Source organism: Xyrauchen texanus, chromosome 38, assembly GCF_025860055.1.
Source record: "Xyrauchen texanus isolate HMW12.3.18 chromosome 38, RBS_HiC_50CHRs, whole genome shotgun sequence".
NCBI lineage: Eukaryota > Metazoa > Chordata > Actinopteri > Cypriniformes > Catostomidae > Xyrauchen > Xyrauchen texanus.
Window position 1 is genome coordinate 34071437 of NC_068313.1, and position 21502 is coordinate 34092938.

General features: G+C 38.6%; 1 protein-coding gene across 2 annotated transcripts in view; it reads left to right on the forward strand.

Moving 5' to 3' along the window:
• Window positions 1-506: 506 nt before the first annotated feature.
• The window catches only part of LOC127632196 (rho guanine nucleotide exchange factor TIAM1-like), a 92798-nt gene continuing 71802 nt past the window's right edge, over window positions 507-21502 (forward strand). For both annotated transcript variants that reach the window (XM_052110795.1, XM_052110797.1), the window contains exon 1: window positions 507-620. The gene's annotated coding sequence lies outside the window, so the exon portion shown is untranslated. The remainder of the gene's footprint in view (window positions 621-21502) is intronic.

The following is a 21502-nucleotide window of genomic DNA, read 5'->3' on the forward strand; positions in this document are numbered from 1 at the left end:
ATGCTAGCTATGTAAGTAGCATTTGCAGCACAAAGGAGGCGGCCATTTTATAGAAAAAATAAATAAAAAAAACATTTTGTCACTGTCATTTCCACCACAGTAGCCTACATAATTGTAATGTATGGTGGTAATGGCACTCTGGCTGGAATTTCCATGACTTTAATAAATTATTATTATTATTTATTTTTTTACAAAAATGCCATAAATGTCTTGTGATAGCTAGCTACATGCATACGATGTTGGACATTGCTAGTAGAAAATTAAATAACTAGTGAGAATGTGAAAAATGTCCACAGAGCTAAAAGTGTTTGTTTTGTTTAATGTAGGCCTTAATAAATGTGGGGAACTTTTATTGGTAGTATTAATTGAGAGCATCGATTTTGTCCTTTCAATGCATTTTAAATATTTTGATTCACAAAATTACTTTTACTATTAATGTCTTGTGGTTTATGGCTCAGCATGATGCCAACAAGTGTGAATGATCCACGGGCACAGCGCGCTCATATGCGCGCGCACCCTCCCTCCAGTCACGGGCGCGTGCAAAGCTCCGCGTCTGACAGCAGAGACGCGCGGATGCCATGATGTCTCGCATCACAGGAGAGCATACGGGATGATGACAGGTATTTATACACAATAACACGCATGTGTAAACGTATGGCATTTGTTTGGACTGGAATCGCGTTATAGGCGAAACAATGAAGGATGATGCGCGTGACTGCGTCATCACTAAAGACCGCACGTGCTGGACGCGCAGTGTTAATTGACTCGCGGTAATTGTGTTTGTTTGTCCAACCAGACATTGACCGTCCTGAAAGCGGCATTTGGCTTTGACATGGCCTGTTTTTATGTGTTACGTATTTTATTATCAGCCGTTTAAGGGAAAATCATTTCGCGTTTAGAGATGCATCAGGCGCTTCACGTGCATTCTGAATTCGCGCACCTGTCACTCGCGTCTGCAACATGCTCCGTCAATGCCAAGGGCATCAGCTCCCGCGTGACCCTGTATGTGCTTACACCCCAGTGCACACTGTACAGCTCTCATATGCTATAAGCTCTTAAAATTGCTAATTGCTCATGTCATTTGAAGATTTTCTCTAGAATGAATAAATTAATGAGTGATTGGCTCATCTGTGCGATTGTGCGTGATGGTCTGACCCCTGCTGTCTAGCATCTGGTGCATGGAGACCTGCACTAGATCGCTTATTATTAAAAATGTCTTAAAGTGTTGCAAATCTGATCTTTTTAAGATGTGCAGATGTTAATTATATTGTAATGCTTTCCAGATTAAAAGATGTAAAACAGATATGCATGTGTTATATGGGTAATTGTGGTTGGTTGCCAGGGCATTGCTATGCAGTAGATATGTGTTCAAATGTATTTATTTTTTGGTAGGATTGGTTGCTACTAGGGTGTTCTGGATTGTTGTTAGGCAGGGCCGGTAGGATGCAATCTTTAGTGAGGCACTTTTATGCTTGTTGCTTTAACAGCTGGAGTTACACTTACTGCCCCCTGCAGAAAACATGTGGTTTTTCAAGCCTGAATTGCACCTATGGTGGAAATATTCCTTGATTAATTGCACATGATTAATTGCATTCATTTTATAAATCGACAGCCCTAAAATTAACATTATAGTCCACAATACCTATTGCATTGCAAATGTTACCAATTTCAACCTTATTGTACAAGAAGGTTGTATTTGTTAACAATTGTTAACTACAGAAGTTAATATGACCAATCATTTAACAATATTTTATAGCACTTATTAATCTTGGTTAATGTTAATTTCAACATATACTAATACATTTGTAAAAATTAAGCTACATATATTAACATTAGTTAATGCATTATTAACTAACATGAAAATACAATAAAATAAATCAACATTAAGATTAATAAACGCTATTAAAATATAGTTCATTGTTACTCCATGATACCTAATGTATTTACTAAAGTGAACATAATGGACTAAAGTGTTACAGTACAGTATCAGCATTATACTGTATACTCTGATATATCGTCCAGGTTGTCGATATTTGGTATTTTGTGATTATCACATTGGCCGATATCCACGCTCGCATAGTCGATTAACAAAAGTGTTACCGACCTTGTGTCAGTTCCAAAATCGACTAATAGATTTGTCAATGGATAGTAAATATGTCAAGGTTTTCAAATGTTTTTATTTCAAATTTAAGCGAACACGAGTAAGTATTGAATAAAATAAATGTTAGTTTCACTTTAGAAATGTTGTGTACATCTGATTTAGCTGTTAAATTGTATTTTATTCATCAGCATTTATATCGGTCATCTGCCGGCCTGTTCTCAAGATATCAACAACAACAACAACTTACATTTATATAGCGCTTTTCTAGACACTCAAAGCGCTTTACATAGTATAGGGGGAATCTCCTCAACCACCACCAGTGTGCAGCATCCACCTGGATGATGTGACGGCAGCCATAGTGCGCCAGAACGCCCACCACACACTAGCTATTGGCAGAGAGGAGATGGTAGAGTGATGTAGCCAATTCAGGGATGGAGATTATTAGGAGGCCATGATAGATAGGGGCCAATGGGGGGAAATTTGGCTAGGACACCGGGGTTAAACTCCTACGATATTAGTATCGGCATCAGTCATTGCAAAACATACAGTATATCGTCCGATAAGTAGTCTATAGATTGGTGTAGGCTATTGAAAAACCCTTATTGTTGAGGACAACTCACTACTGATATCATATTTAAAGAAATCACTGAACCAAAGCAAAAGTGTTTTGTAATTAGAAACTGTTGTTTGGCGGACAGCTGTTTCCTCAAATGCTTACTGACCATTAAAGCAGTAAAAACACGAGATGACATTCAAATAGAAACAAAGTCCCAAGCAATACACGAAGACCCCAGAGCATTCGATGGGTGTGAATAGGGCTGGGTATCGAGTTCGATACATTTTAGGCACCGACCGAATTGCCTCTAAACAATCGAGCATCAAAAAATGTCTTGTCGTTCGGTACCAAATTTCGATACCTAAGGGGCTAATCTCATCAACGTTAGTGATAAACATGTAGCATGCTAGATATGCCCAAATCTAAAAGTACCAGTGATTGGCTGTGTTTAGGCATCAAGGAAAAGTGTGGCTACATTTCACCAGGCTCGATACCAACATATTTGCGACAAGACCGGCAAAACGACAAATCTGATGAAGCGCTTGACAGTGCACGGAATAAACTTAAGAGCAGAAAGTTGCTCCGTCTTCGACTGCAAGAAGACAGAGCCGGTGCAGTCATCCTCTCAGCGTCCTCCTGCCACAGAGCTTCCTTCAACATGGCCACCACGAGTCCTCCTCAAACTACTGATGAATGCAGCGGCGCTATGACTGAGACTCCGACAGTTAAGGTTAACGTTTAGCAGACAAACCATCAAACAAAATCAGCTAACTTGTAGTGGTACATGCTTGTGAACTTAAGTACACAAGTACTTAAGTACACAAGTACACATGTGCATGGTGATATAGTCCTATAAACTGGGACCTACGTAACGTTAGATATTGTTTGGATGTATGGCTATAGATAGCTAGCTAAATCGATGCTAAAAAATGCTTTAAGGTTTACAGTAACTGATCAAGTTTAACTCGCATTAAAATAGATATCTTGTTAAACCGTACTTATCCATAGCGTTGGCTGAATTAACGGTTTAGCGTTCTTGTTTGTTTTCTTCCTCTTCACATTAATGTTATAGCCTCTGCCCCTGCCGACCCTGGCATGAGGAGACCAGAAGGTTCAGGAGATGAGTGTTTGAGTCTGTAAAAAAATGTCAACAAATGTCAACAAAACAAAGTTTTTTTGATTTCATAAAATTGGTATCGAAAAAAGTATAGTTTAGGAACCGGTATCGAAGTCATGATATGGGTATCGTTATTGATATCGCATTTTTTTTAACGATACCCAGCCCTAGGTGTGAACCGTGTCTGAGAGTGTTTGCTTAAAGACCTTTCAATTGTAGCCTGATGTGTCCCGAGGGTAGAAAGAGCATACCACTGAACCTCTCTCTCTCGCTCTCTCACTCTCTCGCTATCTCTCTCGCTCTCTCTCACTCTCTCTCGCTCTCTCTCGCTCTCTCTCGCTCTCTCTCTCTCTCTCGCTCTCGCTCTCTCTCTCTCGCTATCTCTCGCTATCTCTCTCTCTCTCTCTCTCTCTCGCTCTCTCTCTCTCTCGCCCTCGCTCTCTCTCACACATTCACCCCTCGCCTCTATCAGATAGCAGATACATATATTTGATGCTTCAAGACTCAAGCGTTGTAATACATACAATGAATCTACTTTATAATCAGTATTCATTACGTATTTGCTCAGTGCTAATACCTGTATATTCATTTTGAATATGAAATGGCCATTTAGGTTGTTTAGATTTATAACATGTTTTATTGGATAGTCCTAAATTTACAATCTTTTACATTGTTACAATATAATGGCCACAAATCCCCCCTGTCTGCTGGTACGTTCCAGCTGTCATATATCTTCTATTTCTGTGGACATTATTCAAACCGTCTCGATTTGTGTGGGCCTGTTGTTTGATTTGTGTATTTATAGCAGGGCTGTTTGCACAGATCTTGATGTTTGTTCATATAAACCCTGTAAGTCCTCCAAATATGTATATTTTAAATCTTCCAGACGTGAATTATTCATTTGATACCCACGTTTACAGAACTGTTCATTCATTCCAAAAATGGACCAGAATAAATGGGGGCGCTGTTTTTGCTGAGACAGTTGTTTTGTGTTTGTTTATAATAAGGTCAGCTGGATTCACTGACCAACTATTTATGTCGACTGCTTGTCTGCAAAATCTCTGAGGGTGTCAAAGCCTTATTTTCGCTTTAAAAGTGAAGTTGTTTGTCTGTCATCCACTATGAAAAGGAATCTTTTAAATATTTTAGTTGTTAAAAAGGTTTAAAATACACTCCTTTATATTTTTATTCATTTGTCATTTATCTGTTATAATAACACTGTATGTTTGAATATCTTCAACGAAAATGAACGATAGTGTCATTTATACAGTGATGGTGCTCATTAATGACATCTGCGCTTGAATGCACAAGCTTGTTATTGTGTTGCAGGTGATTGAGTCATAATTGTCCCAATGTATAGTGGATGAACACCCTTACCAGTGCCCAAATTCGTGTTCATGATATACTGATTCACGATATAGGGAGCTAGAGAGCTGATTGGGACTCACCCATTGCCCCCTGACAATTCAGCACCCCCACCCCAAAACATCTTCCTACGCCCCTGATTGAACCCAGAATATTCCTTTAAGTATTCTTTAAGTTTTCCATACTTCAGTCAATGTTGCCAGTGTCTGGAGTGCCGTGGTACAGTTGTGTTTGCACAGGAAATGAAGCGATGATTTCTCAACTTAAATAATGGCTTGAGTCCAAGCTTGAATTAATTTGATATATTTGCTACTTTCCATGGATGGATTCCAGACAACATGCCCGCTTGAGGGAGATAGATAAACTGCTTAAGAATGTTTTTGTTGTTTTAAATGTCCCTCTTTGAGCGTTACACATCTCTGTTGCCTTAATCACTGGCTGATGGCCAGAATTGTCTTGTGAGGGTTACAGTATTTGCATCTTCCATGGCAAACAACAAATTACTTTTTCCTTCTCATGCACAATGAGAGTATACTGTATAATTTAATATGCATCCTTTGCAGCAACTTTATGTTTATTTGATAATTTTGAGTTGTTCCAACTTAAATATACGTGGTAATCTGATTATTTGTGTTTGAGTTGTGTTCCCATGCTTGGACAAATGGATGTGTTACAGTGTGTTTGCGAGGTTTATTTTGGATATTTTATTTTATTTATTGACATGGAAGATGTGTACATGGTGTCGCAAGATTCCCAGGATTCATTTAAGAGAAAATGATAGTAGCAACATTTACTGATATGATACTCTGATATAATTGTTGTTTCATATGATTCAAGGCTATCTGTCTCCACACTTTTGGGTTATTTACTGGCTACTTGTCCTTCCTTTTAGTGTAGAAGCAAAACAGACTTATAAGTGTGTTTGGGGACATTGTGGGGACCACCTAAATTTAGCATTCAATCAATATTGGTGATTCTCACAAAGGATATAGAAATGTCCTGGTCACAATTTACACCAAATCAATGCATGAATAAATAATTTATATTATTGTTCCAATTGTTTTCAATGATGATTGTCATTATTTTACAGTATTTTTTTTTTACTGTATTACAGAAAACATATGCTGTTTTTATTCAAATCTGCAAAAAAAAAATGTTTTTTACTATATAAGTTATACTATAATGCCAATATGTAGTAGAGGTATAATATATCTATCTCTCTCTCTCTCTCTATATATATATATATATATATATATATATATATATTTTTTTTAAATCAACATTAAAATTTTAGAAACATAGTTATAAGAATGTATAGTTAAAAGCTCACTCGATAAAATTTTGGGCCTATTTTTAAGATTTATGCATTTATGCATTACGTACATTTTTTAGCACGTTATTTTTTATAGAATTAATCGCACTGAATTAACGTGTTAAATTGACAGCCTAATATATATATATATATATATATATATATATATATATATATATATATATATATATATATATATATATACATATATATACATACACTGATCAGCCACAACATGAAACCACCTGCCTAATATTATGTAGGTCCCCCTAGTGCCGCCAGAACAGCGCCAACCCATCTCACCACAATTGTACAGAGCGGTTACTGAGTTACCGTAGACTTTGTCAGTTCGAATCATCAGCCATTCTCTGTTGACCTCTCTCTCTCTCTCTCTCATTTTGGCACCATTTTGTGTAAATTCTAGAGACATTTACATTTATGCATTTGGCAGACACTTTTATCCAAAGCGACTTACAGTACACTTATTACAGGGACAATTCCCCCGGAGCAACCTGGAGTTAAGTGTCTTACTCAAGGACACAATGGTGGTGACCGTGGGGATCGAACCAGCGACCTTCTGATTAACAATTATGTGCTTTAGCCCACTACGCCACCACTTGAGCTTCAACTCACAGACTGATGACCGGACATCCTCCTTTAGGATTTTCTGGTAGAGGGCAGAATTCAGATTTCCCTCAATTATTGCAAGTCACCATGACCCTGAAGCAGCAAAGCATTCCCACACTATCACACTACCACCTCCATGCTTGACCGTAGACATGATGTTCTTTTTGTGGAATTCTGTGTTTGATTTACACCAGATGTAACGGGACACCTGTCTTCCAAACAATCCCACTTTTGACTCATCAGTCCACAGAACATTTTCCCAAAAGGTTTGAAAATCATCAAGATGTGTTTTGGAAAAATTCAGACGAGCCTTAATGTTCTTCTGTGTTAGCAGTGGTTTTCGCCTCACCACTTTTCCATCGATGGCATTTTTGGTCAGTGTCTTTCTGATAATGGAGTCATGAACTGTGACCTTTATTGATGCGAGAGAGGCCTGCAGTTCCTTGGATGTTGTCCTTGGATTTTTTCTGACTTCCTGGATGAATCATCACTGTGCTCTTGGAGGAATTTTGGAAGGTTTGCCACTTCTGGGAAGGTTCACTGCTGAGCCAAGTGTTCTCCATTTGGAGATAATGGCTCTCACGGTGGTTCTTTGGAGTTCCAGAGCCTTTGGAATAGCTTTGTAACCCTTCCCAGATGGATGTATATCAATCACCTTTTCCTCATAATTTCTGGAATTTCTTTAGACCTTGGAATAGTGTGCTACTGGGCGAGACCTTTTAGCCAACTTCATGCTTCTGAAAAAGTTCTATTTAGTTGTTGATTTGATTGAACAGGGCGGGCAGTCATCAGGCCTGGGTGTGTCTAGTCCAGCTGAACCCCATTATGAATACAGTTCCATAGATTTGGGAATTTAGTAACTAATGGGGGCAAATACTTTTTCTCACATGCCCAGTTGGTATTGGATAACTTCTTTGCTTCAATAAATAACATTATCATTTAAACTGTATTTTGTGTTTAGTAAGATTGCATTTGTTTTTGTCAAATTTATTTGACATTTTTGAAACAAATTAATATGAGATATACACAAAAACAGAAGAAATCAGGATGGGGCAAAAATTTGTCACAGCACTGGATCTGTTTAAATTGCTTTGATTTCTGTTCTAATAGATTAATCTGCCCTCAGACCTCTCTTTTGCACAGGACATGACAGCTGTTATTTTGATCTTGCATATTTGATAATGCAACTATATTTTTGCCAGTAATGTCTGCTGGGAAGAGAGAGGAGGGTCACTGGAATAGTGTGGCTGATAAAAGACAAATACAAATGCTCACTGGGGGAATTCTCTAATAATTTGCTCCCGCTGATAGCATAATTTATTTGCATGCACTGTCTGCATTGTTTTAGCACCTGATTAACTAAAGTAATTATGCAAATCAGGTAATGCCACAAACATACCCAACAAATCTGTTCCTGCTGAACCTTTCTAATAGGGGAGCCTGCACGCGGCGCTCCCATCGACTTTCTTTTGGCGGTACACTGGCGAGGAGTCATGAGGCCGTTCTTTTTGAATAGATGTCTATGGAGGAGATTTTATAAGGAAACAGCTCATCACTTAAAGAATTGATGTCTCCTATTGTAGAGCCACGGAGGTTATTATCTCCTTATATATAAGAGAATCTCTGATTCCTGTTTGCATGATGCAATTCCCGTCTTGCTGGTTGTGGACGATGCAGCAGGTGCATCTTGACATATTTTGTAATCTGTTTTTATTCGAAAATGCATTAATTGCGAAAGCAGTAACATTTTGAGAACAATTACAGTAGAAAAATGAAAACCGAGTTTTGAAATAAAAATGGAATAGTGTGGGCATTTGAAACGTCATTGTTTTCCGTGACATCTATTCCAATCCTGATAAATATGAAAGATAAAGTGTGTGATCTGTGAGCTGCATCAGGTTCAAGGAGGGTGGTGTGCATGCCGACGGGACTCTAGCTCATGATTTTGAGAGCTGGAATGACTCAGCATCCCCTATCCCCGTTATTACTCCACTACGGCTGATGAACCTGCAAGGGAATTATGGGAAAACTGAAAGTGACCGTGTGTAATTGGGGCATTCAGAGTAAACTTCTAAACCAGCGCTACTATCCATCAACTGTTCAACGTGCATTTACAATGATGGAGGAGATAAATCATCTCAGTAACATTAGCAGGACAGATGCTGGGGAGATATGTCAGACGTCAGGGTGAAACTGAGGAAAACACAAAAAGCTCCAGTTAACCAGATCAGCACTGTCTTATCTCATAACTCATATGAGCAAATGTCAACGTCATCTTTAAGCGATTGAAATAGATTTAGTTTCAGATGTCTCTGTATATGAAAGCAAAGCGATGCTCCCATTGAAATGAAAGGAATCTTCATTGTTCTTGATGTAATTTGGTTATCAGTTGGCCCACATGTAACGGTTGCCCAGTGTATTCAAATGACCTTCATTCATAATGTTTTACACATACCCCACCACTTGAGTGTTTGTTTGTTAAAGACCCTGTGAAACCAGTTATATGTGTAAAATCAACAGAAAGCCAGTTTGACCAGTGATTATTTTGCTATTAAGTTTGGTGGCGGTAGTGGTGCAGGAATTACACACTTCATGTTTAATAAGGATCCAGATTGTCAGTGGGATTGACGCCACACGGAGACATTTGGCACTAACATGGAAACGCATCGTTGCTTATGTGGGTCAGATTGTTCCGTCTCAGCAAAACAAAGCAGTCTGTTTATTTTGTGAATTAATATTAAATGAATCGTTCACCCAAAACTGAAGATTCTGTGATTAATTACTCACCCTCATGTTGTTCCAAACCCATTATATTAAATTATTTTCTCAATTTATTCAATGACAGTTCATTGTGTCCTAGCTGTCAAGCTCTTTAAAGGACAAAAGTAGTGCAAGTAGTTCCAAGTCAAAAGCTTTTGCCAACTGTCCCATATTAGCCGGGACATCGCATATGTTGGCTGAATAAAAGCGTCCCCGTATTTAAGCGGGGAAACTCTTTTTATTATTGTTATATGTAGGTCTGTCGCGAGTATTAAAAAAAGTCTGTTTATTGGGCATTCTTATTCCAATCACATTTTAAAGGCCAAATAAGGGAATATTAAGCGAATATATTGTATAAATGCCACAAATGGCGTGTTTGTGTGTCTCTGAGTCTAAGTGTCACTGAGCCGCACAGTGTACGTCAACCAGCTCCTCTACGGAAGAGCACGTGTAGCGCTTCTCGAGAGCTCTGATGCACGCACTGTCAGCAGAGGCTCGTGCCAAACTCCCATGAAAATATAAAAATGAACAAGTATAAACTGTGATAGTGAATGCAAAGCTCTCCGATTTTACTTTAAGCGATCATGTAAAGGCAAATGTTCCGAGTTCATACACACAGTTCTGAAATGATGAAACACAATCTTAAAGGATTTGCTTCATGACAAATAAGGATTCGTGGGTTTAAACAGAGCGTTAAAATAACGTGTGAATGTGGAGAAATTAGGACAGAAATAGTTTACTATTGCATAATATAATATAATTAGGGCTGTGAATTTAACGCGTTAATTCAGTGCGATTAATTTTATAAAAAATAACGTGTTAAAAAAATTAACGTAATTAATCGCAATGCCCCCGGACCATAATAAGGAAGATTCCTGAGAAATGCAAGCTTGTAGTACCACCTGTTTACTCCAGAGGGCAGTGAGTGAAATTTCAGCTGTATGGGCAACACGCAGTTTATACAGTGACGAAAACCCTTCAGCAGCAGAACAACACAAACATGCGTTACGTTCTTGCATTCAAAACACTTGATGGAGCGCAAATGCGAACTAAGGGATCTCAAGATGTGTTTTAAGTATTAAAATATATTTAACTTGACACAGTGACCTAAAAACCTAAACCTAAAAAAAATTTTATGTTTATGATGCGACGCACTCGAGACGCTACACAAGCATGTCTGACGCAGGTGTAGATTGACGGGTCCTTAAACAAGCCCTCATAATAAATCTCCAACTGATTGACAAATTCACTTGTGTAATGGATTGCTGTGAACTGTGTGCCAATGATTGACTTATGAGCAATAATATGGTAGTAAACAATACATTGTATTCTAAAGCCACTTTTTGTATTGTCTTATCAATGATTCAATGAAACAATCATTATCTGAATATTTTTTATTTATATATATATATATATATATATATATATATATAATTGTTAAATATTTAAAGATAACTTTGTATAATTATTTCATCATTATATATTGAGTTATTGTTATATGAGGGGCTTTCTCTGCAAATATTTGTATATGCGATTAAATGCGATTAAATGCGATTAATTAATCGGGACACCATGTTATTAATTCTATTAAAATTATCTATTATTTTTTTAATCAATTGACAGCCCTAAATATAATATAATATTATCTAAATATATTAAATATATATAATTTTTTTTTTTTTTTAAATATGCATTGTAAAATATATTAGTTCACAAAACAATAATGTAAATGTAAAAGTGACCAAAATTAAAGTTGACCAAATATAGACATATTTTAAATATTTAGTATTATTTCTATATTTATCATTTTTTTTTTAAGTTTTTAAAGCCTTTAAAGGAAATCATATATCCATATTTTACTATTTGATTTATATATTTCAAGGTAAATATGTAAAAATGACTTCTTAAGGTGTATGAAGCACACATGCAGGAAAAAGCACACCTTAAGAAATATGACAATTAAGCCCCGAAACAGACAATTAATTGTCATAATAGTCATTTTTGGTTTGACCATTAATTGTCAGCCAAATTTCATAATCGTGACAGCCCTAGTTGTAAGTATTGTTTAAGTTTCCTAGTGAAATGAACATTAGAGGTGCTACAAAAACAATCACTTTCACATAAATCATGCGTAAAACAGCAGATTAATGAACACTTTATAAACACTTACTTTTCTCCCTGTACCTCACAGAACAGATTGATGATCTTATGACATCAACACACTTTTACTATAGCACGTGACATGTAAGGTGAAACGTTTTCACGTTAGCATCACATAACCAACAACATGTACAAGCTTGTTCAAGTGTGATCAAATTGCGTGGTACCCCGACTGATAAAGGGCCGGGGTACTAGTCCTGAAGTGCATGCGCAAAGACACGTGAGCCGAAAGTGTCATAGAAGCATCACAAAATGACATGGTTGCTTCCGCAATTGCCTTTTTCGTCTCAGATTTGCTTTTCAGACTATTGGTCACGGAGGTGGGTTTTGTTCATTTAAAATTCAATAGATCATTAACCTTAAAAACATATCTGTTTGTTACATAAATGTAACTCGCTTTTAGCACCAAAAATGTATTAGCAAAACATTTTAGCAAACAGTATCATCACAGTCACGTGATTTTCATGAGATCAAGCCGGAGCTATCCCTTTAATACACATGATTTCTCCCCGCACAGTTCACTGCACTTATGCTCTGTCCAGGTGCGGTCCAGTGTCTCAAAACGGCTCGCAAGAACAACTTCATCCTTGTCCCGCCACACTGTGCAGTAATAAGCGTGCAATCATGCAGCCCACCGTCACATGACCTCTGTGGACCCCTGCCTGTGGTGCATGTGTGTGGACATAATTAAATGCATATAGTCTTGTTCATTCAGACTGTGGGAGAACATCAGCCCACCTCTACATGCCAACACTTCATCATAACCAGGTTTGCTGACAGCTGACATGTTCTGGCTGGTTTGCATTCAGAGCGGCAGGTTCCTTTGATGTATATTGGAGAGAGAGTGCAGGAGACAGTGATAACGTCTGCTGGGAATCTCTACTAATGATCTCCAGTATGCTTCGGCCAATCCCTTTCATCTGTTCTGTAATACCGAGACTAACTCTGCTCTCGGCTTTGTTGTTTCAGATTAAGTCAAGCATTACTGTAATACATATTTCTGTTTCTTCTTAAGCTTTAATTGAACGAAGGAATGACCAACAAGTGGCCTCTGCTCGATGATCACATGGCCTGTTATTGTACCATAGAGGAAAAGGGTGAAGATCAGATCTTGGAGTATTACTGATTTAACACCAGATACTGTTGTAGGTTCCTTTATAACATTAAAGAAGTAGTTCACCCAAAAATTAAAATTTCCTCATTGTTTACTCCAAGCGTGCCGCACAAGCCCTCAAAAGTGAAGCCAATACGTCTCGATCGCCCCCCGGTGACTGGTCCTAGTATAGGTCATAAACCCCGCCTCCCCATGTTATTCAACGGGACGTGAGACCAACTAAACAATTAAATTACACTTCACATATCTTTTTTCCAAAGATAGTTTCTGTCATTTACTGTAGTTTCTATCACGTTGATGTAATTCCAAGTGTTTGTTTTCAAAATATGTTTGTTTTTAGTTATGTGATGCTATAAAAACGGTGCTGTGACATCATGATTGACAGCTGTGATTGACAGGTTCTCCGAGCGAAGTAGTCACTGAAGCACCAACTGAATTTTTTTCGGGATCTTCGGAGGACTGTGGAGATTGGAGCTTTAAATGTAATATCTAAATTTCTATAATTAATTATTTCACACCGTCAAAAGTCAAACGTGCAGGGGCGTGTGCTCGCGATTGATTCTGCGAGAGTGAGGGCGGGGCCTTGATTTCGCGGCTTTACTTCCTGCTCACTACTGCGCAGGTCTGGTCCTAAAATCGCAACTGCGCAGACTCAAGTCCCAAGATGTCAGCGCCATATCGGGACACTGGCGGCTTCAGTTCTCACCAATGGAAAAGAGCGAAGGGGCGTCGGCCATCTTTTTTTACAGTCTATGGTTTACTCATCCTCATGCCATCCCAGATGTGTTTGACTTTCTTTCTTCTGCAAAATGTTACTCCTATTTCACTGAACATCTTGCCATTGCAGTCTCTAGGCACGATCAAGATTTCAGCTCGATTACAATTCCTAGTGTTTGACGCACACGCAGATACAGGAAGTGTAATCGAGCTTGAAATCATGATCGCCAAGGATACTGCTGATATCAAGAGTTTATAGTGAAAAAGGAGTTATATTTTGGTCTGTTCCCACCAAAAACGTATTGGATTGCTTCAGAAGACAATGTAGTCTCTGGAGTTTGTGATATGGATTACTTATATGCTTCCTTTATATGCTTTTTGGAGCTTAACATATTTGGTCACTATTAATTTGCATTGTATGGACCTACAGAGCTGAGATATTCTTCTAAAAATATTTGCTGAAAGAAAGAAAGTCATGCACGTCTGGGATGGCATGAGGGTGAGTAAATGTTGAAAGAAGTTTCCTTTTTGGGTGCACTGTCCCTTTAACAACTGTTGTAACAAGTGTACTATCATGGATTTTACAGGTTCGGTCTAGGGTTTCTTAACAATCGAAATTCTGAATTGTGTTAAATGTATTAAAACAAATAAACTTGGTTTTGTTTAACAATAATGGTCTGTTGTATTAGGGTTGACTTCAGACATTTTTGATCTTCACATGCATGGACAAGTAATGTTGAAGTGTGCGGAAATTGTTGAGGAGTAAGTAGGATGATATTCCGGTTGAAATGAGAAATCTGTCAATGGACTACAAAGGCTCGGTCACATTTACCTCTGCACTGAGAAATTTCACGGGCATAATACAGTTCTCTCTATAATGCAATAATTAATTTCACCTGATAAAAATCTGCTTTCACATTGCAGAGTATTGACTAACTGTCTTGAATTAACAGCACTGACAATCTCTACGCAAGTGCGCACACTTAGATGCAAGCGCTTGGCCAACGCGCGTCAATGCTTTACTTTGGCGGTAACAAACCTCAGTACTCAAGGGGCTGATAGAGTCACCTTAAAAGTCTATGCAATTGAACTGGATGTGTTATTGGTCGGGTAAGTTGCCATAAATATAGGACATTAACTTTAACTTCCTTGCCCAGCAATATTCTCTTCAAACGAATGCTCCGCCAGAACATTTGCAGAAAGAGAAACCTCACCGTAGAAGGACAGTCCACACTAATGCACACCGCAGCGCCTCTTGTGGCAACCTTGAGAATGCAACGTGCACTTTAAGTTGCGTTTCAAGATACTATTTTGGAATGCAACAACGCACAAAATCGTACGCATATGTTACAGCCTTTACAGTCTTGTTTCAACACCACACAACCAGAACCAGTGGAATTTGTTTCCAATCATGTGATGTATTAATGTGCTAAGCCGGGGCATTGCTTGCAGTGTTATGAATAATGTATTGCGTCTGCACATCATACCAAATGGCTGCGAGCAAATAGTGTCCGTTTCGATGCAGCTGGCAGGTAGATGATTTTAAATGAAAATCCCGGTTCGGCTGCTAGCTTTAGCATTCAGGAGAGATTGAGTAAGCCTCTTTCCTGGGTCATTGTGAAATACTGTGAATTTCGTAACAGTAGACACTGGAGAACATGGCTAAATGTAAAACAGCTTTTGGGAGTTTTTCTCTCAGTCAGGGACTTCCTCTGTGGCGATATTAGAAAGGCTAATACAAACATGCCAGATGGGGATGGTAAAGACTCGTCCCTGACTGTAAAATGGCACGTGTCTTCCAGTTTGAAGGTGAACGGCATGTCATGTTTTATTGTCGTCTGCTGGTCTTAAGGTTGATGGATTCACAGCATTAGGTCTGGCACTCCTGTGGTCTCAGATGGTCGTGCGTTCCCTCGATGACACTTCCTGTTGATGCATCCAGAGCTGGGGAAACTGTCATGTCTGTCTTTCTCCTCAGCAGAACAACAGAGAGGTTCTTAAAAACAATGTGAAACATTCACAAAGCATTACATTTCCGTAATGTGGTGCATTTCTGAGCGAACATCTTGTTATTGGTTGAACTCATTTATCTTTTCCCTGCCACATGACCTTATGTCTCTCTTTCTCTTGTTCTTTCTTTCCTTAATTCTTCCTTCCCCTTCCTCTTATCCATTCTTTATTTCTTTCTTCCTCTTATCCTTTCTTTATTTCTCTCTTTCTCTTGTTCTTTCTTTCCTTCTCTCTTCCTTCCTCTTCCTCTTATCCTTTCTTTATTTCTCTCTTTCTCTTGTTCTTTTTTTCCTTCTTTCTTCCTTCCTCTACTATTTCTTTCTTTTGTTCCTTCCTTCCCCTTATTTTCTTTTCTTCTTTCTTTCTCTCTTCTTTTTCTGTTCTTTCCTTCACTATTTCTTTCTTTCTTTGAATCTTTGTTTCTTTCTTTATTTCCTTCCCCTTCTTTTCTTTTATACTTTCTTTCTTTCTTTCTTTCTTTCTGTCCTCCTCTTTTTCTGTTTTTCCCCCATTCTGTTTTTATTTCTATTTCTCAATCTCTCACTCACTTCCATTCGTATAGTTGGTCCAGTTTAGTGTTCGTAACTTTGGCTAGTAATGTAGTCACTTTTATATGCAGTCAGACTAACCGCGATATTGAGGTTCTTATTTTAGATAGTTTAATCACAAACGTCTAGAAGAGAGGTTACACTTAGAGCTGCACACAGTCCAGTTCAGCTGTCTGAGACAGAGACACCCCCCCACAGCACCAGACGCTGGGTTATATCAGCCATACTGCACTGCTGTCAATCTAGCGTATAGGTCACATGATCACAGAGATGGAAGAGCTTTCTTGCATTCAGGCACTGCGTCCAATGCCTGGCACCCCAAAATACCTACACAAGGTGTGTGTGTGTGTGTGTGTGTGTGTGTGTGTGTGTGTGTGTGTGTGTGTGTGTGTGTGTGTGTGTGTGTGTGTGAAGTAGGGTCGTCATCATTGACGTCTGCGTCTCTCTCCTCCTACAGCTCGGGTGCTATGACAACAACACTGCTGCCTTCCCACCAATCACACCACTATCTGCAGACAAGCACACACACATACATGTTTTACATGTACAACATATTTAGATAATCTTTACTCTCCATAACATATCCAGGTGTTAGAAAGAAATATGAAATTCTATTTTGCTTGATGAACATTTCTAGCCTATTTCTACAACCTTAAATATTTTACTTTGTATTCTCATTTCTGTAACGTGACAAAAAGAAATAAAAAAACTCTATATTCTTTACATTGTAAAGTGCTTGTGCATTAGTGTAGTATTTGTTTGCTTTTGCATTGAAATGTGCCTGGTCATGTTTTCTTGAGACTTCTATTTAACCGATTTTTTTGAGTTTCTATCGGTGTGTAAGAGCAGGGTTTGCATTCTTGTGTAAATGTGATACCCTCTGAAGAGTCACACCAGAGCCATTCAGACAGACCAAAACAACAGAACCACAAAATTCCCGCTCCCTATCTAGTGTGATTCCAAGACAGAAGGAAAGGGGGAAGGGAAGGAGGTAAAGAGAGTGTGAAAGAGGAGGAGGGAGATCACTGAACGGACACAGCCCCCCATCCCAAGCTGCTTCAGTTCTCGTTCACTCACGTGGGAGTCAGTATGTTGTGGAGTTTACACCAGAATGTGAAAACTGCTGCATGAAACTTGAGCTTATAGAGAGGACGTACATAATCGGTTCACTGGATCGCCCTTCGGGAAGGTAAGAAATTTGTGCAGTGTGGCGGCAGTTGAATTTGTGGTGCTTTGTGTCGATGCGGTTTGGTATAAGGAGTTCTACAGTTTCCCAACTTCAGTTGAAAGGGATTTCCCACATCTGAACAGCGCTGTCTGTCTTTTTAAGATTCAAAGAAGCGTATTGACATGATAAACAATGGTTTGCTTTGGCAAAACATTACTAAACATTGCATTGTTAATGCACAGGAAAGGTATTAACATTACGTTATTCCGAGCATCATTCATTCATGACTTTTTTCTCTGTTTAAAACGTGCCGGTCACTTTCTGGTTGGTGTTTGCGTATCACTCGTTCGCACTTCCTGAGGTTTTATCTAGCAGTTATTCTTGGTCAAAAATCCTAAAGAAATGCAATTCCAGTTGTAATCTTAATACAATCCAACTGGATAAAGTGAAATTCCTAATTGATTCTCATTGATTCTTAAAGTCAAGCTTCTCACCGCCATTGAAAAACTGGATATATCAGGAAATTGTAAAATTGTGTTTTCCAAGCCTAGAAAAGTCACGGAAATGTCTGTAGTGAATGTAGTTTTCTGGTAACACGGTTAATGTTAATAAGGTTCCATTCATTAACATAGTTAATGCATTAGGTATCATTAACTAACAATGTATTAATTGTTAGTTAATGTTAGTTTATAAGAAAACAATTGTTCATTGTTAGTTCATAGTGCATTAACTAATATTAGCGTATACCACTTTTGATTTTAAAGTTTAGCATATGTTAAAAACATCATTAACAGAGATTAATAAATGCTGAAGTGTTGTTCATTGTTAGTTAATGTTAACTAGTGTAGTTAACTAATGTTAACAAATGGAACCATATTTTAAAGTGTTTAAATGTTTAAGTTATGCTTAGCTTTAAAATATTTCAGCAGCTATGTAAAAGGATTTTTTAAATGCTTATCCAGGAATAACAAATGACTGGATAATTCATGGAATGTGGGAACGTGGGAAATATGTAGAGTGCTGTTGTGAAGAATCAGAACCCTACTTGTATTATATTGAAATATTGTCCCGCTACTAGACAGTTCATGGAAAACACAGGGAATCTACAGGTGTTTTAAAATCCGGAAATAATTTATTTAAACTCCTTGAGATGTTCTACTGGGACAATTGATCTTATTGTTAACCTGATTGTCCTATTGGGATCTGCATGTCCTTGAAAGATCAACCTTGTTGTTTTGTGTTATTTAGGAAATTTCCATTAGGACACTTTAGTTACAAATTAAGTATATTCCAATAGTATTTAATGACTAGGCATATAAGAGGTTCTCTTGGCTTGATTTTGATTGAAATAGTTTGCAAATGTATGTAACTGTTGACATGAAAGTTTGCCCATCTTAATAATGCTACTATATCAGTTGCTTAAATCTAAACTTCCTAAAACATGTCAATAGATACACCCTGAAAGAACAACGGTAGGTCATTTAAATGTTATTATTGTTTTCCACCTGTGGTTTTAAATGCTAATTGTGCTGGTAGTTAATGACGGCACATCAGCACACAAACACAGCCATTCTCTCGGTGTCAGACATCGTAAACAGTCCGTACATACGGCGTTATAATGACAAAGCTCCAGTGCTGCTGGTATTGTGAGGGAGATGATGAATTGCTAATGTGCGAGTCGTCAAGAGTCAAGGAGAGTCCCTCTGTGAGTGTGTCCTCGTGTGAAGGACTTTAGACGGGCTGAATTCATTTGCTGTGAATGGGTTGAGAAAAGGGAGACAGAGAGACACAGGGACTCACTCATCTGTTGGTATACATATGGAAATAAATCAGCCATCCCGAGTCAAGCAGGACAGGAGGTCAGCGCTGCTGGTGGATGCAGCTGTGGAGTCTTGCATAATCCAGAAATCCACTAGAGAACACATATGGAGTGTTATGGGAAGCTTCGCTCATGTGAACAAATTCATTTGACTTTCAAAGTCAGAAACTAAAGGAATATTCCTGGTTCAATGCAAGTGGGATAATGTTAATTACCACAAAAAAAGGTTACAGTGAGGCACTTGTAATGGAAATGAATGGGGTCCATATTTGGAGGATTTAAAGGCAGAAATGTGAAGCTTATAATTAAGCATGTGCATCAATTCTTGTTGTTTAAATAGTTGTTTTCTGGGATTTACAAGGTTATGTCATCATGGCAAAGAAGTTGTAAAATTGGCTATAACTACACAGAAATGGTTAGTTAGTGATTTTATTACACTAAAATCATGTTAACACACGTTGTTTACGTCTTATGGCTATACTATTGAAACAGTGAGTATTTTAATCCATCAAACTGAATTAAGTGATCTTTAAAATATGAATTTAAATTCAGCATAAATGTGAAGTATTACATACATTTGTTTAAGCATTAATTGACATAATTTTACACTATGAGCCAGGGGTCAGCAACCTTTTTGACATGGAGTGCCCAGGGCTGGACTGGTAATCCAGTACCAGGCATTTTCCCGGTGGCCGACGCACTTAGGGGCCAATCAGGGGCGGACTGGTCATTGGGAGAACCGAGCGGGCCGGTGGGTTGGCCGCGAAATGTGGAATGGGCCGCGATAAGCTAAAATGAGCCGCAGTGTTATGCAGAATGGACAAAAACAGCGCTGTGATATGCAGAAAAAGCAAATCCAACAAGTTCAACAAGTTTTGGGCCAGTTGCAATGTAAAATCCGGCTGATTTATCTTCCCAGTCCAGCCCTGGGAGTGCCATTTATTTTCCTGGTCAACAGCTGTGCCCCAAAACAAATTGCATGTATGTGATTTTCTGAAGTTTGAGTCCACTTGTAAAAATGTTTATTTTTCATTACAAATGATATTATCAGCATAACAGTTTGAGTGAAGAATTCGTGCAAAACCCGATGATTATGATATAATCATGATCTTGCATGTGAATTATTTGATATTTAAAACAGTCTGCTCCTCTCTCGCCGTTGCAGGCGTGCCAGTGATTACCGCTCTGCGTGCCATAGGTTGCTGACCCCTGCTATAAGCAAACTAGATAAATATACTTAAAGGGTTAGTTCACCCAAAAATTTAAATCCTCTCATTATTAAGGGCGGCTGTGGCTCAGGTGGTAGAGCGGGTCGGCTGTTAATCGCAGGGTTGGCGGTTCGAATCCTGGCCCACACGACTCCACATGCCGAAGTGTCCTTGGGCAAGACACTGAACCCCAAGTTGCTCCCAATGGCAGGCTAGCGCCTTGCATGGCAGCTCTGCCACCATTGGTGTATTAATGTGTGTGAATGGGTGATTGGGACACAGTGTAAAGCGCTTTGGTAACCTCTGAGGTTAGAAAAAAGCGCTATATAAGTGCAGACCATTTACCATTAACTCAATGCCATGCCATTCCAGATGTATGACTTTCTTTGATCTGCTGAACACAAATGAAGATTTTAGAAAAATGTCTTGGCTCTATAAGTCCATACAATGCAAGTGAATGGGTGCCAAAATTTTGAAGCTCTAAAATTCACATAAGGCCATTAGCGGTTCTAGCTTGTAAGGCGCCCTGGGTGAAACTCACTTCAGCATGCCCTCCATCATGAAAATCCCAGGAGATCAGCAATTACAGATATACCCAAACCAGCTCGTCTGGCACCAACAATCATCCATGCAATTATCTAATCAGCCAATCGTGTGGCAGCAGTGCAGTGAATAAAATCATCCAGATATGGGTCACGAGCTTCAGTTAATGTTCACATCAACCATCAGAATGTGGAAAGATCTCTGTGATTTGGACCGTGGCATGATTTTTGGTGCCTGATGGGCTAGTTTGGGTATTTCTGTAACTGCTGATCTCCTGGGATTTTCACACAACAGTTTCTTGAATTGTGCCAAAATCAAAAAACATCCAGTGAGGGGCAGTGCTGTGGATGAAAATGCCTTGTTGATGAGAGGTCAAC